General features: G+C 47.2%; 1 protein-coding gene across 6 annotated transcripts in view; it reads right to left on the bottom strand.

Annotated features, from left to right (window-relative positions):
* Positions 1-15,770, bottom strand: part of DAG1 (dystroglycan 1) — a 63,402-nt gene extending 47,632 nt beyond the window's left edge. For 4 of the 6 annotated variants that reach the window (XR_009959674.1, XM_062585593.1, XM_062585600.1 and 1 more), the window contains exon 1: positions 15,695-15,770. The gene's annotated coding sequence lies outside the window, so the exon portion shown is untranslated. Of the gene's footprint in view, positions 1-14,343; positions 14,418-15,127; positions 15,152-15,694 lie in introns of those variants that run through there. The other 2 variants (XM_062585594.1, XM_062585596.1) reach the window with 2 other exon arrangements.
* Between the last annotated feature and the right edge of the window lie 471 nt (positions 15,771-16,241).

Genomic DNA, 16,241 nt, shown 5'->3' with positions numbered 1-16,241 from the left:
TTCTCCTGCCTCATTATAGGCTGAGAGTTCAGGGATCACGATTACCACTTTAACAGGATTTTAAAATGCCTCAAGCAGCGTCACGGGGTTTGCTTGTCCATGGAATGTACCGGTTTGGTGGCATCCCCGGAGACCACCCTTACCAGCGGACTCAGCTACAAACACCACACTCTCTGCTCAGGCTTCCACTTTCACAATTAAAATTCAGCTCCAGAAACTCGAGCTCAAATTGAGGCAGCATAAATTAAGCAGCAATCTCGGGCTTTGGGAGATGCATCGACATCTCAGAAGAGATTTTAACACAGCCAAACTCATTTTAAGTGACAGGGACAAGAAAAACAAATTTGCTTGCTAAATTCACATTTAGTTTAGTTGGTCATATAAGAACCTCAACATTTTAATTCTAGATTATGTTTTTGACATGGTCACATCAGATTTAAGGCCAGCATTTACTGAGATCTGTTACACAGGTCCTTAAAGTTTTACTTGCCTGATTAAAGCAAACCTTGGAAAGAGCAAGTTGTCTTGAGTCAAAGACTTCAAGTGATGGGAAAGCCACAGTATCCCCGTAGCTATTTCTCCCATTTATTAAGCATCTAGCAAATAATCAAGAAAAAAGTGCTCCTCTGAATTGAATTTGTCCAGTTTCCTCTTCTAGTTACCGCCTCTTTACGGAGGAAAAGCTGAAGATCCTCTAGTATGCCAAAACTGTCTCCTTTTGACAACACTTGTACTTTGGTGTCTCATGTCTTTTTTAGTTCATTTAAAAAACAAGAAGCAATCCTTCACCTTCCTCTGGGCACTTTCTCCAGCTTGCAAATCATTTCTGAATATCCTCTGCATATTCCAATTGCAAACATTCTTCAAAACCCACACAAAATCTAGACATAGTCCTAGAGTAGCAGGTCTCAAGCCTCTCTTCAAAGCCAATCCCCTTCCAGTGCCTGCTCAGGGCTCTTTGGATGCCTCCAGGGCACTCCAGTCATTTCCTAAACCATGCCTTTGGGAGCCCACATGGAGCTGTATCCCAAGTGGTTCAAAATCCATTTCAGAGCTGTTGCTCCACAGGACAATCCTCCATTCTGCAGACAAGACAGACATTTCCTAGCCTACCTAAAACTCTGCATTTTATTGAATTAAATACATTTTGTCTGAGTTAGTCTGAAATACCAAGCAGTGATCACTTTTAAGTCCTGACGTGGGATATTCAGCCCCTATTCCCCACTGACTGCCGCATTTACTGAAGAGGATTGAACAGTGGCTGACTTGTGCCCTACCTGACATTTCTATAGAGCATCACTAAGCTACACTGAGCCACCTCCTTCTCCCCATACAAAATGATAACTAGTATTCTTGCCATTTTGTGGCACCTAAAAGTGGGTTTGGACATGATCTTGCAAGAAACATTACATTTTTATAAAACACTTCCATAATTTATGGCCAAAAATGCTTCAGGGACAACTCAAGGAGAGCAAGCTAGCACTTTCCAGTTCTCTTGTCCCACCTGCCTGCACTCTCACTTAAGAGTCACCTTAGTCAGATTCATCAAGGGTTTTTTTTTTTTTTTAAAAAAAAAAAAAAGCAAGCCCCACAGCTTTGTCATATTAATATTTTGTGTTTGCTGTTACATAAATACTGCTATTATTAAAGGAGACTTAGTTTAAGTCTCCTAATCATCTGTCATCATTTCCCATTCATTTCACTTATTCTAAAAGGCATGACAACTAGAAAACAGTTTCTTCTAGTCTGAGGAACTCTGGTGCACAGCCCATCCATCAAATAAGCACCTACTTCGACGTGGAAATAATCTTACCCCTATGTGCAAGCAAGGATTTCAGCTCCAACTTCTACCCTGTAACGCACGCTTTACAGTTACGCTCTAGCCTCTGATACAACGAGCTGCAAAGCATCAGGCTTCTTTTCTGCTCTAAGGCACTCTCCTATTCACTGTCCCACGGAAAGATTTCAGGAGATCATGCAATACCAGACCCACAAGCAGCACAACCCTCGGACGGCTCCTCCAGTTGAACTGCTGTACTTTCTCCCTAAATGACTCTTCCTCTCGGGACAGCTGTGCTCTAACCTGCTGGAAGAGGCACATCAGCATTACAGCCAGCTTCTCAGGCATTTTAAGCCGGTGTTATTTCCAAAAGTATTTCCACACCTCCCCATCTCATTCCTCTCTTCCCTTTGTGCCAGCCCAAGCATTGCTGCCTCAGAGAACTGGAACCAAAACATATTGAAGAAACTCAGTAAAAAAACCAAACAAGCTGGTTTCAGCCTGGATCACTTTCCTGGCTGGATCTGTAAGACCGCTTCTTTCCCTTGCATCCACACAAGCGAAAGGCAGGTTCTTTCAGCAGCATCAGCTCAAGCTCACCGAGAAGCTACAGGACAGCTCTGCTGCTGTTCACAGAAAGGAGACCCTAGCTTTGGATCCTGTTAAAAACCTAAAAACCATGCTAAGCCTTGCAAGAGTACTACACACAAAAAAAGAAAATCACCAAAGAAAACCTAAGCAATTCCAAAAGATAAAGGCAAAAAGAAGTTAAACTGGTTTCAGCAGGACATCTCCCATTCATTTCCCACTATTGTCCTAACCAGCATCTAAATGGCAAATCCTGATAGCAATGGCCACCTCCCACAGGCAGCAGCACCCTCCTGGCATGCACGGCAATTCCCTCCTAGCAGATGTCTCTGAGCAGATCTATTCCACATTAATAGTCCACTCAAGCACTTCTGGGCAAACTGCAGCAAGCAGACAAGTGACCTGACACAGGTTTCTTTTCAGCCACTAAGCCACTTTAAAAGACATCTAAAAATACATTAAATGCTTTTCTCATGTGACTTTTCTATGCAAGGAACTGCTCTAAAGCCTGCCAACAGCAAATGGAACGAGACGCTGCCTGCAAGATCTCTTCCTTGCAAGAACGGTCTCCGCATCGTGAACTTGTTTGGGCAGCGCACAGTCCAGAAGATCAGTCCAAGATAAAAACCTGAAGCAATACACAGTCTGCTCAGAAGCTTTAGTGACAGCTAGAACACTTTTTTTTTTTCTCTAAAGGGCTATGCCTCCTTTCAGGATCACCGCTGAGAGCACGAGTAGTAGTGGTTGGCGTTACTGCTGCTCCAGAAGGAGCATTAACCAGTTCTACCCAGAAGAGTTCAAATCTATACTCCCCCCCAGCAAAGCCTAAGGAAAGAAGAAAAGTAACTTCCCAGCTCTGCTCATACAGATAATCCCTTTCCAGAGAGGATGGGTAACTGAGGTAAACAGGACAACTGCCTGCCTTTAAAAGTACTCTGGAAATCAGCTCAGCCGGCAGCTACCACAAGGCCCAGGCAGGAGCACAGTGGCCATTTTAATTATTCCAGCTGATCTCAACATCACCTCTTTTAAGGGAGGTTTCCATCACCAGGTTTCCCAAAGCAAAGTCTTTGTAGCACCCCCAGCAGGGAACTAGGCAGCTTTTGTACCCCGTTAATTTGAAGCTGAGAGCAATACGCTCACAAGCTTCTATATACGTGCCGAGGGTCAGCTTTGAATCGGCGCACAAGCCGACGTGCTAGGAAAGGAAAACGGTGCGTGTTCCTGGCTCAGTTCAGACTGCAGAGCTGAGCAATCTGCTTGTATTAATACTGAGGCTTGCCTTCATCCACTGTGAACGAAACGCCTAGCCACATGCTCAGCCTCCTCACTGCTTCAGCTGATCTCCGGTTGGCACAGCTGAAGTATAGGTCCGAACAGGTAGTATTTGCAGTCAGAAGTGCAAATCTCACTAACAAGATTCATGCTCTAAATTAGTTGTTTCTGAAGAATCCTACCCATAAACACTTCTATACGGGCTTAATGTAGCTAGTTTGAATTCCCATATACAGCCAGAAAATAGGACTTTTCCCTTAGGTGCTCAGCTGGGGTGACCAAGCCACATAGTGTGCTGGTCAAGAAGAGTGTAGTGTTACCACTCAGACCTCCTGACACTCGCAAGAGCGAGCTTTGCGCCTAACCTTGCTTTCTGTGATCTCCTCTATGTAGGTGGTAGACTGCTTTTCCAGCTGGATCTGAGCTGACCCACTAACCACAAAAAACAAAGGTTTACGTGGCAAAGAGCAGAAAGGGAGAGAGCGCAGAACTTCCCCTTTTGGCAGTATCATGATTTTAGCTTAACTTCAGCAAACTGATCCTAGATTTCACTACCTGCTCTGTTCCTCTGTTCTTTGCTTTTCTTTACCAAACAGGGGAGAAGCCACATCAAGTGATCTCCTGAAAAATCATATCCAGTCAGTGGTTTTCAACCAGCATGTCAGACTGCACAAGAAATCCATGAAAGGTGAAAAAAAGGATTACCTGAAGCCAGCAGGATTAAGTTTGCTATACAAAGTTATGTCCCTCCAGGGGAAGCTTCAGCAGCCTGCAATTCAGGGAAAAGAAAAAGACTGGGAGATGCTGAGCTAGGTCATGCAAGGGCAAAGAACACAGCACCAGGCTGCAGCACGGAGGTCTGCAGGAAACAGCATCTTCCTGTGACCGCTGGCCAGTATTACAACCCCTCTCCTCTGGGAGGTGCAGGCCAGGGAGATGCGAGGAGGAAGGCTACAGCCCATTTGGAATTAAGTCTGGCAAGGGATGTTAAGGACAACAGGAAGGGCTTCTTCAAATACATCAGTAGCAAGAGGAGGACTGGGGAAAATGTGGACCCGCTACTGAATGGCGCAGGGGCCCTGGTGACAAAGGCTACAGAGAAGGCAGAATTACTGAATGCCGCCTTTGCTTCAGCCTTCCCTCAAGAATCCCAGAGCCTGGATGTAAGGGAGAAAGTCTGGAGAAAGTAAGACTTTCCTTTGGTTGAGGAGGATAGGATTAGAGATCTTCTGGGCAGGCTAGACATCCACAAATCCATGGGCCTGGATGGAATGCACCCATGGGTACTGAGGGAGCTGGTGGATGTTGTTGCCAGGCCACTCTCCATCATCTTTGAAAACTCACGGAGAACTGGAGAGGTGTCTGAGGACTGGAAAAAGCCAATGTCACTATCTTCAAAAAGGGCAAGAAGGAGGACCCAGGCAACTCTAGGCCAGTCAGCCTCACCTCCATCCCTGGAAAGGTGATGGAACACCTCATTCTGGATGTCATCTCCAGAGATACAGAGGAAAAGAAGGTTATCAGGAGTAGGCAGCATGGATTCACCAAGGGGAAATCCTGCTTAACCAATCTGATAGCCCTCTATGATGGAATGACTGGCTGCGTAGATGAGGGGAGACCAGTGGGCATTGTGTACCTTGACTACAGCAAAGCTTTTGAGACTGTCTCCCAGAACATCCTCCTAGAGAAGCTCAAGAAGCGTAGGTTAGACAAGTGGACAGTGAGGTGGCTTGAGAACTGGCTGAATGGCAGAGCTCAGAGGGTCGTTGTCAGTGGTGCAGTGTCCAGTTGGAGGCCTGTGGCTAGTGGTGTCCCCCAGGGCTCAGGACTGGGTCCCATCCTGTTCAAATTATTCATCAGTGACCTGGATGAAGAAGTGCCTCCTCAGCAAGTTTGCTGATGATACCAAGATGGGAGGAGTGGCTGATACACCTGAGGGCTCTGCTGCCATTCACAGAGACTTGGACAGGCTGGAGACCTGGGTGGAGAGGAACCTCCTGAGGTTCAACAAGGGCAAGTGCAGAGTCCTGCATCTAGGGAGAAATAACCCCAGGCACCAGTACAAGCTGGGGGCTGAGCTGCCAGAGAGCAGCTCTGCAGAGAAGGACCTGGCAGTGCTGGTGAATGACAAACTATGAGCCAGCCATGTGCCCTTGTGGCCAGGAAGGTCAATGGTATCCTGGGTAAGGGTCTAACCTTACCAATTCTATGACTCAATTACCAGATGAGGTTGACCTGGTGAAACTGCATCCAGTTCGTGGAGCCAGAGTCAAAAAGCCACCAGCATGCCATGTACAGCCCTACCTGTCCCAGCAGGTCCTGGCTCCAACCTACCACAGCCCTGCACCCTCTCCCAACTCAGTTAGGGCAAGCATGGGGAAGAAGGTGGAGGAGAGCTGTGGCTATGTGGTTTCCAGGGATGAGGACTGTGAAAGCCTGTTCAGCTCTCACATTGTGCTTTTGAGAGAAAAGCGGGCTTTGATACAGCCACACAGAATTAGCATGGTACAGAGACGGAAGAGGAGGGTTATGACTCGTTTCTAGAAGAAAGGGACATGAAACTTTGAGGTACTAGAGACAGGATACTGGTTTGAGTAGAAGGTGATGACTGAACATCACCACAGGTCTGGATTACTGCTTGTAGACACCAGGAGTTTGTGCAACTTTGATCTAAGCTTTTAAGCAAGCCTTTTCACGCCAGAACTAGCCATAGTAATCAAAGTATTTCACTCCTCCATGTTAAGTAGATAGGATAAAAATTGTATGTGATTCTAGCTTATCACCATTACAACCTATTGGAATACTGATGCCTTCTCAAAGGCTCTAAGTTCACAATATATAATTTTACACCTTTGCCAGTAACAAAGTAATCTCTTTTCATGTCAGCTTTGATTACAAAGTTTTTATAAGGCTATGAAAGTCCGACTGTCACCCTCGTTAGTAAGCTGTTTGTGAGAAAAACGTATGTGGGGGGTTTACATGCAGCACTGCTACATGTTGCTTTGGTTTCCACTGTGTGTTTCTGAAGGGAATTCATATTTATCCTTAGCAAGGGTTATTTTTACAAGATCAAACTTCTTAGCTCTCTAAAGACTGAAATCTGACAATCAAATAAAGTTTTATTCAAAGAGGTGGTAAAGTGTTTCCTGAAAGATCTGCCAGTACAAGGCTGCTGGCACATGAAGGAACATAGTCTTTGTGGAAGCCCATGTTTTATCTGAAGCACTGCATTCCCCACACAGAGTATATGAAATATGGCATTTTTGCTAAACAGTTCACTCTGAGGGTATCAAATTGATATTGTGCAAACATACACAGCACTATGGTACAAACCATTATATTAGATTACATACTGTTGGTCCAAGTCACTTCTAGTGACTTCCATACTACTACCACCATCAAAATCCAGCCTGAAAAATCCCTTATCCAACCTAGATGCACATCTAAAATAATAATGCTTACTATGCTATTCCCAATGCTTTATTCTGCACACAACAATTCCTCAAAGATCTGCTTTGTGAATATACTCTCCAAAACTTGCAGGAGCTCTCACATACCCACTACAACAGTTATTCTGCTCACAAACTCTACATGACAGAAGCTTTAAATGAATTCAATGTGAGAACTAATGAAACCAATGATACAGGTTGTTTGGTCTGTTAAACTCAGTTGTTGCCCGTATTGAAATTGTACTTTTTAATAGGTCAGAAAACACGTGCTAATGTACAGCATGCACTAATGTATAGCATGCAAGAGAAGAAAAAGATGCTGAAGATTTTGGGAGAGGGATATGCAAGAAATTTGGGAATTTTAGGAAAAGGACATTAGGAAAATGCCCCTTTGAACCAGCGCAGTCCCATCCTCACACGCAATCAGTCTTTAACCAGTCTCTGTAGAGGCAGAACTCCCAATTTGTAGAGAATGAGACTTGGCTGCCTGAATTCTATACTCTCTGTAGAAGAGAACAGCAACTTCATGAACAACAAAAAGTATCAGAGGTTCCCACTTCTTCCCCCCAAGTGAGAAGCTGTTTTGTTTTCTGAACACTGTCATACCTTCCTGATGGGTTTCTACAGTTTAATTGAGAGAAGATTTTAGAATAATCTTTTATCCTGTAATGCAGGCCTCACAGACACTACTACATAAATTCCACTGGAAATAGTTTCTTCAGGGTGGGAAAACACCAAGCCTGTTCTTTCACAGGGGAATCAAGTAACTTCTATAGCACAGAGAACTCAGGCACTCAACAGATTTCAAGGTCTGACTGCAAAGTCTAAGGGACGGACATGCATAGGGACCAAATCATTTCAACTTAGAATATTTTTATCATTACAAACCTAGTGTCAAAATCATCACAATGTCAGTTTTCCAACTAGCATCAATCTCTGTAGCTGTAAATTTATTGCAAGATTATCTTATAATAAGAACCCCTTATCTTTGAAAAAAGCAAAGTACTTACTCTTAGAAGAAGCAGATCTTGGAAGGAAGATCATTTTCTTGGGGGGGGGGGGAGAAAAAAAAAAGACATCGCTCCAGAGCATTCGCTATCTGCACAGTTATATTGCTTTTCTGCCACCTGGCTCAAAATGCCTCTTGATACACCCCTAGCAGCTGACATCTGCACAAGACCTTCCTGATAAATAACGAAGATAACAAGAAAAAAAATCTCACATTACATTTCTGCACCATTAGTTCAACTTCTGCAATATTTGGAGAAGGCCTGGCAGAATTCTCCATTGCTGAAAAGGATACTAACTCTCTACCATCAAGGAGCAACAAGTTAGCAAGAGGAACCTCTTGGCTGGAGAACAGAATCACAGAATAAGGTTGAGGTACCTCTGGAGATCATCTAGTCCACCCCCACTGCTCAAGCAGGATCACCTGGAGCATGTTAGACAGGGTTGCATCCAGGCAGGCCTTGAATGTCTCCAGAGAAGGAGACTCCACAACCTCTCTGGGCAACCTCTTCCAGTGCTGTGTCACTCTCACAGTGAAGAAATTCCTCCTCACGTTCAGGTGGAACTTCCTGTGGTTCAGTTTCTGCCCATTGCCTCTTGTCCTGTCACACGGGACAACTGAAAAGAGTTTAGACCCATCCCCTTGACACCCTCCCTTCAGGTACTTATACACATTGATAAGATCCCCCCTCAGTCTTCTCTCACCCAGGCTAAAGAGGCCCAGCTCTTGCAGCCGTTCCTCAGAGGGCACTGGAGGAGAATAAATTTAGAGGAGGCTCACATACACCATATAGGAAAGACTCAGCAAATATTTGCATTTTGATTAAAGAGGTATCAGAACAGTATCCTGAAATTCTGAACAATTGAGCACTAGAGACAGGGATCGTTTCTGGCACCTTGATCCCTCTTCCCTGTAACCACAAAGCCCTAAAGAAGCCATGTACAGCAGAAAATCCTTCTGGGGACTTATGAAAACTTTGGGAAGAAGAGCATTTCCCTAAGAGTGTGAAAGAGCCCACCTAGGGGCTGACCAAAGCCTATTTGATAGGCATCAAGCAGTACCACTATAGCAAGGGAAAGGCTGCTCAGACAGCCCTGACACTGTTATGATCCTTGTATTGCAACAATGGCACAAGACAGCTTAATGTCACCTCTCCTAATTCAGCATGATTTCTGCTCAGGTGGAAAACTGCTGGTTCAAACTGTAGCTCAACATTTTCTTACTTTCAAGTTCATCCAAAACCAACCCCTAACCCTTAGGGCTGATATCAAGCGACCAGTAGTTATCTGCTACTGGAAAATCTCATCAAAATTACTGAATGCCAATCCCCACCCATAAGGAACATATCACAAAAGATAAACCTTTCTGAAATATAAATGTACAATTCAGCTCAAAAAAAAAGTGCCCAAAAGACCCAGTGTGAATTCATAACCTATGTGCAGTCAACACTAGCATGACCTGCAATTATGTTAGAGAGTAAACTGAAATTTCCTCTGTAATCTCTTTTTCAACCCCCAAGGAGGGAGTGGAGGAATGTTGCTTGTCAGGTCCTTAAAGAGAAGTATTTTTTTAAATCAAGTATTTCATAAAGAGCTAACCAATTTGTTGGATAGCTGTGAGGAGCCAGGATCCAAAATATTTCTGAAGTTGCCCAGCTGACCCTCTTATGAATTGAGTCCTTTTCAGTAAATCTATCAGAACGTACAGACCACATGCATTAGCCATAATAGTGACCCTGAATTTGCATGTGGTCTGTACGTTCTGATAGATTTGCTGGAAAGGGCTCAATTCATAAGAGGGTCAGATGGGCAACTTCAGAAATATTTTGGATCCTGGCTCCTAAAGCGTGGGAGCTAGACCACAGAACAAGAAAGAAGGAAAAAGGAGAACTCTGAGGAAATCTTCATTCAAATGTCTATACGAGACTAGGAATCTGTTTTTTCCTAAAAAAAATAAAAAATAATAATAAATAAAAGAAAAGAAGCAATGCTGTTCACCTTTGGGTTCAGGACAAGTTCTACCATTGTTTCCAAGCTTCACCTTCCCTGCATGTGAAGAGCTGCTGGAGCCAGTGTACCTTCAGTCCCATAAAGAATCACCTTCCAGCCCCACAGGGCTACAGGATCTCTGCTGGCCAGTGAAACCACAGAGATGCTCAACTCTGATGAAGAAATACGTTATAGCTATGAGCACAATCCTGTGAGATAGCGCTGCTGACAATAACAGCTCCCTACCTCCAAGGGCCTGGTCTGATTCCCCTCCTTACCAGTTTGCTAAGCCAGCAGAGTAAGAGTTGGGGGGAAGGACTGACAATTTTATGCCGAGTCAGCTGGATCTATTCATCAATGCATCAGCTTAGCACCACAACCGATTTGTGGGAGATGGCAAGAGGGCACAGTGAAAGCAGAGAAGAATGGCCCATTTAAGAGCAACTGCTTTCAGTGATGTCCAGCAACAGGACAAGAGGCAACAGGCACAAACTGAAACACAGGAAGTTCCACCTGGATATAAGGAGAAACTTCCTCACTGTGAGAGTGACAGAGCACTGGAATAGAGAGGTTGCAGAGTCTTTTCTCTGGAGATATTCAAAACTCGCCTAGACACAATCCTGTGCAACATGCTTTAGGTGACCTTGCTTGAGCAGGAGTGTTGGACTAGATGATGTCCAGAGGTCCTTCCAACTTCAACCATTCTGTGATTCTATAACAAGCCAGGAGACTGGCTCAAGCAACTGCACAGTACTTCATCGTGAACTAGCTTACCAACTTTCCAGCACAAGGACTATGCCCATCTCTCCCTCCTTCTCCAAGCAGCACCTTGCTTCCCCTCTACACTCACATGGGCTTTGATGTTTTTTAGATCCTTCTGTAAGAAGATTCAGGTTGCTAACTTGCAAGAAGTTAACCCAAGGGAAAAAAAAAATCAGCACAGCAAAAGACTGACAAATGCCATGGCCACAACCACACAGGTGGAACTAGGACCCCTCCTCTTCAAAATCAGCTGAGCCATCCTACACAACTTCACCCTCTACTGCTCCCTGCACCACACCTAGGCGAGTTGAAATTGCATCAGTCCTGGGGCTTGCACGGCCTGCAGCAACATAGCTTAGGAAAATTTATTTTTGGCAGAGTTGGGGGGGGGAACTGTTGTAAGCCCACTGCAGTTAGACACATGCAAGGACCACTAATAGGAACTGCAATAGCACAGCCCCCACCTGCTCTTGAATCCCAATGCAGTGCTCAGAGATGGTATCCTGGATGTGGAAGAGCTGCAAGGCTGTGGTACTGCCATCGGTAGAGACTGAGAAATTTCCTAGCATGCATCAAGCCTAGCTTCCAGAAACCAGGACTGCAAGACTGATGTGACCTTGAGCAGGACACAGTGTGCAGGAAAACAGGGTGCATTTCTAGGGTATGTTGTGTCATTTCTGCCCTAACTAATAACTCAGGCAGAAGCTATCATCAGGCAAGAAGCTTTAATTTTAATTCAGGTTGTAGTTTCAAGACACAGGAAGCCCATCTGAGTAGGCTACTACTGACAAACGAGGGAAGCCTCCGTTTCTTCCCCACACCCATAAACCCATGCACTCCCATCACTCACCTTGCACCATCTGCTTCTCATCACACTCCTGTGCGAGGCAGAACAACTCACAAACCAAGCAAAAGAACCAGGAAACTTTCTGTTGGGTATGCAAGCAATCTGACCATAGGTTCAGTAAGCACCAAAGCAAAGAAGAAAGTGGACATGCCTGGCAATGGGAGTCAGGCCACATCTTTTCGACAGGGTTGAGCTGGTAACATCAAAAAAATACAGCCATCTCTCCCACTAGCAGGAGAAAATTTTCTTCCAGAAGAGCCAAACAAGAGACAGTTTAAGCCAAGGGATAAATGCAAAAAGAGACAGAGAGAAAAAATATTCGACCAGAAAGTTTGTCTACTCAGCTTATTCAGGTAGGTGAATATAACAACTTCTTTTCCAGCAGCACTTTAAAAGCCTATTAGAAACTTGCTCAATCTCATGGAACAAGCCCTAAAAGCGTAGATTCTTTGGGCTTATCTTTTATTTTTTCAAGCTTAAACATGGTCACAGTCCCCTGCAAATTGGGCTTAAGGTACAGAGCTCTTGAGACTGCACAAACATCCTAAAAACAAACATTTTCAGCATACCAAGATCTTTGATACGCTAGGTCAATCCAACTGTGTGTTTATTTGTATTTCACCCAGGTCAGCACTGAAGTACTCTGAGCTCAAGGAACAGCAGCTACATGGTGTCACTACCAGCCTAGTAAAGCAACCTGCCTAGGAGAAAAACTACATTAAGCCTTTGAAAGTAGAGAAGTCCTGATACATTGTAGATCTACACAAACCAGGACTGTCTGCAGCCTGTAGCAGCTGGAAGCACAGGCTCTCCCCAAACTGTTTCAGCAAGAAACCAGAAGTAATAGGTAGACAGTCTACAGGTACCACAAAGAACTCTAGACACATTTACATGACCACTATTTGCCCAAAGAGAATTCAGAGTTTGCATTTTCCTTATTTAAATTAATCACTACTAGCATTTACTCTTCAGATTATAGGAAGAAAGGCACAAACAGTCTGAAAGCATCCCTGCAATGAAACTTTCTCTAAGGTAGCTGTCATCATCAAACAAGAGACAGACAGCTTTACTACTTTCAGCTGTACTCCATCCCCAGGTTGGCACAGCACACTAGTTATCTGTCTAGAATAATCTCTCTGGTTATCTCCCCGTGGGACACGGAAAAGGCAACGAGACATCATTCCCTCTGCTGAGCAACACCAGTCCTGTCAGGGCAAAACCATTACTTGTTCTCTCCTAAACAAACAAAACACCACATCTCCTACCTGCACTGCAGACACTAAAGGTGCCCTGTTGATAACAGGAAATTTGTCTCTGAAACCAGCTGCTGCAACTGCACCACTCTCCTCTCTTCAGACCGGCATGGGCAAACCAGTCTTCAAGGCAAAAGCCCTCAAGTACATTTGTTCACAAAGCCAAACCACTGGTCATAACCATAAAGCTGGGCTTGAGTTGTCCACTCATACTAATCAGGAAGCAATGTTCTCTCCAACCTTATTCCCTCACCTTCGAGGTATAACTTGGCCAGCAAAAGACATACAAGAACTCCTGCCAACCAGCAGTTACAGAGAAGCTACAATCAGATCCACGCCCATTCTAATTGGCATGTTAGAGTTCAAGCTAATTAGAGGTTTCACTGTACCTGTCAAGCGTCCACATCCATTTTTCAGAACAGCAAAGTCCAGCACATTGGACAGTGAGAAATGACTGTAAAAGAAGCGGAAACCAGGCTGGACTTCCCACCTGTCCTCACCATGAGCATCAGGCATTTCTAAGAGCAGAAAAGTGCCTGTGCTTAACAAATACCATATAAAATCTATTGGTCTTCAGAAAGACGCAGGAGATTTACAACTATCAGCCCCAAAACTTTTTTCCAACTCATCAGGCCTAATACTAACAATTGACTAGAATTTACTTTGTTTGGATAATGCTGAAAGAAAGAAGCATTTCTAAGCTAATACACCCCATAAAAAAAAAATCCTAGTTATGCAAGAATTTTTGCCAGCTCCCAAAGAAAGAAGTGCAAAATCCTGTAGCAAGAAAACAGTGAGACTTGGAATCAGCAAGGTTTTGCTGATTATTTCTCCAAGTAAACAGTGGTGTTCACAGCACTTCAGTTTACTCTCAAGCTTCTCCCATTGGCATACTACCCTATATTTAGGACAGAAGAGTGCAATGACAAGCATTGGGAAGAATGAATAAGTGGTTCAGGATGCTTGGAATAGCAGCAGAGGCTGTGCAAAGAAACCTACACTAAATTAGAAACTATTAAACCGAGAACTCCAGAGGCAAAAAGGAACGCATGAAACTAAAAATCTTAAGAGACAGCATTCCACGTACAACTTAAATAAAAATTTTCCTTAGGAGCAGTATTCCCAAGGCAAGAAATGCCAGCAGTCCCACCATATAACAGCAGTGGGTAATGGAGAGAAGCTCCTGCCAGGAAAGGCAGAGGAAAAAAAATAGGTGAATGCTTAATCTTTTTACACACAAAAAACATGGGTTTAGTCTCATTTTAGAGAGTGAGTTATGTCAGTGCCAGGTTCTCAAGTCTGAGTAGTCAAAAGCCCTAGGAGCTTAGGAAATACCTTACCAACCCCATCAAATTCTACCTGTCCGGTTACCAGCCTCCCAAATCCTCCTACCTTCAGCTTCCAGACACGAGGGGCCACTAGTAGCCAAGATCACGGTAAACAAACAGTATTTACAGAGTGTTTACTACGAGGTTGCAAACCGTGGCACCCTCGTTTCACAACAGCTTCATACGAACTGGCTAAATTCAGTTTGCCGAGCTGAGGGGTTCACACCAAAAAAAAAAAAAAAAGAAAAAAAAACAGACTAAGGGTGAGCCATTTTAAAGCCTGTTACTTCTGATGAGCCAAGAAGGCTAAAATGACCCTCCCGCATTTGTTCCTTCCTGAGCAACAGAACTATTTATTTAAATTCAGTCATCTGACTGAAAATAAAAGTTTAACTGTGGCTCGGTTATGCCCTAAAAAGCCTCTACTGTGAGTCAGGCTCAAAACAGTGAGACCCAAGGTCAACTGGCAGAGTCCAGACTACTCTGCAAAGCTGGCACCAAAATTTGCCCGTCCCAAAACACAGACAAAACATGAATCGTAGTTTTGCCAGTGTAACTTTGCACTGCAAGGCGTGCAAATCAAGCAGGACACAAAATCCGAGTTCAACCTACTACCTGAAAAATCCACCTGCACTCGTACCGAGCCAAATCAATCCCACCAAGCAGGGAGACTCAAAAAGATTTCCACACGTCCTCTTCCAAGATGAGCACTGTTGAATATAAGAATCAAGCCCCAGAAATGCTCAATCCAGTCTGAGTAAATACACTAAAAGCCCCCTCCCCCCCCAAAAAAATCCAAGGTGGGGGGGGAGAGAGAGAGAGAAAAGGGATATTCACGAACAACCCACCTGCCGCATCTGGGCTGTTCCCCTCGCCAGCACCACCCGCACCGAGCTGCGGGGCCCCAGCAGAGCCAGCACGGCGCGGCCTGCCCCCCCGCCCCACCCCGGGCCCGGCCCCCGCCCCAGCGGGCTCCCCGAGGCGCCCGCCTCCCGGCACCGCTTTGGTGCAGGCCCCCCCGCGCCCAGCGCAGCACACGGGCCCTTCCCTTGCGCGGCGAGCAGCGGGGCGCTGCAGGGCCCCCGCCGCCGCGCAGCGAGGCCCGCCGGCGGCCCCGCCCGCCCCCGCCAGGCCGCGGCCGAGCGCGCCGGGGCCGAGGCGGCCGCGGGCCGCCCCCACGGGCACCCCCAGCCGCAGGCCCAGGCCCGCCGCGCCGCCCCAGGCCGCCGCGCCGCTCCGGGCCCCGGCCCGCCCGCCCGACCAAGGGCGGCGCGGCAGCGGCAGGTGCTGCCGGAGCCCCGCGCCGCCGCCGCCGCCGCGCGGGAGGCGAGGCCCGCGCACGGAGCGCGGAGCGCGGCCCGCGCCGCCGGCGCGGCGCAGAGGTCCGCGTTGCGCGCGCGCGCGCGGCCCCTCACCGGTGCGGCGCCGCCGGGCCCGCAGGCCGCTCCCCGCCGGGCTCTCGCCGCCAGCGGCCGCGACGTACGGAGCGGGCGGACGGGCGCGGAGCGAGCGCGACCCCGCGCGGGCACGTACCTGGGGGAGGGGCGGCGCGCGGCGCCTAGCAACCCGGCGGCACGAGCGCGCCGCGGCCAATCAGCGCCCGGCTCCCGCGCGGCCCGCCCGCCCCCTCCCGCGGCGGCCCCGCCCCCGCCCCGCCCCACCTGGCCGCGCGGGGCCCCGCCCCACCCCCGCCCCGAGGACGTCCCACGCAGCTCCGCCCTGCCCGCCTCGCCCGCCCCGCACCTGCCGCCGCGCCCCGCTCCGTGCCTCGCCTGCCCCGCCCCCTGCCGCCGCGCCCCGCCCCCTGCCGCCGCGCCCCGCCCCGCGGCCCTCGCCGCCACGTGCCGGCCCCGGGGGCGCCGGGCTGCGGGGTTCCCGCGCGCCAGCCCGCCCCGCGCCGCCCGCCAGCTCCAGCGCTCCTGCCGGCCCGGCCCCTGCCCACCTCCACCGCCCTCCCCGGAC

This window comes from Rhea pennata, chromosome 12 (assembly GCF_028389875.1).
Source record: "Rhea pennata isolate bPtePen1 chromosome 12, bPtePen1.pri, whole genome shotgun sequence".
Classification (NCBI taxonomy): domain Eukaryota; kingdom Metazoa; phylum Chordata; class Aves; order Rheiformes; family Rheidae; genus Rhea; species Rhea pennata.
Note: the sequence above shows the minus strand (reverse complement) of the source record. Positions and strands in the feature narration are given on the sequence as shown.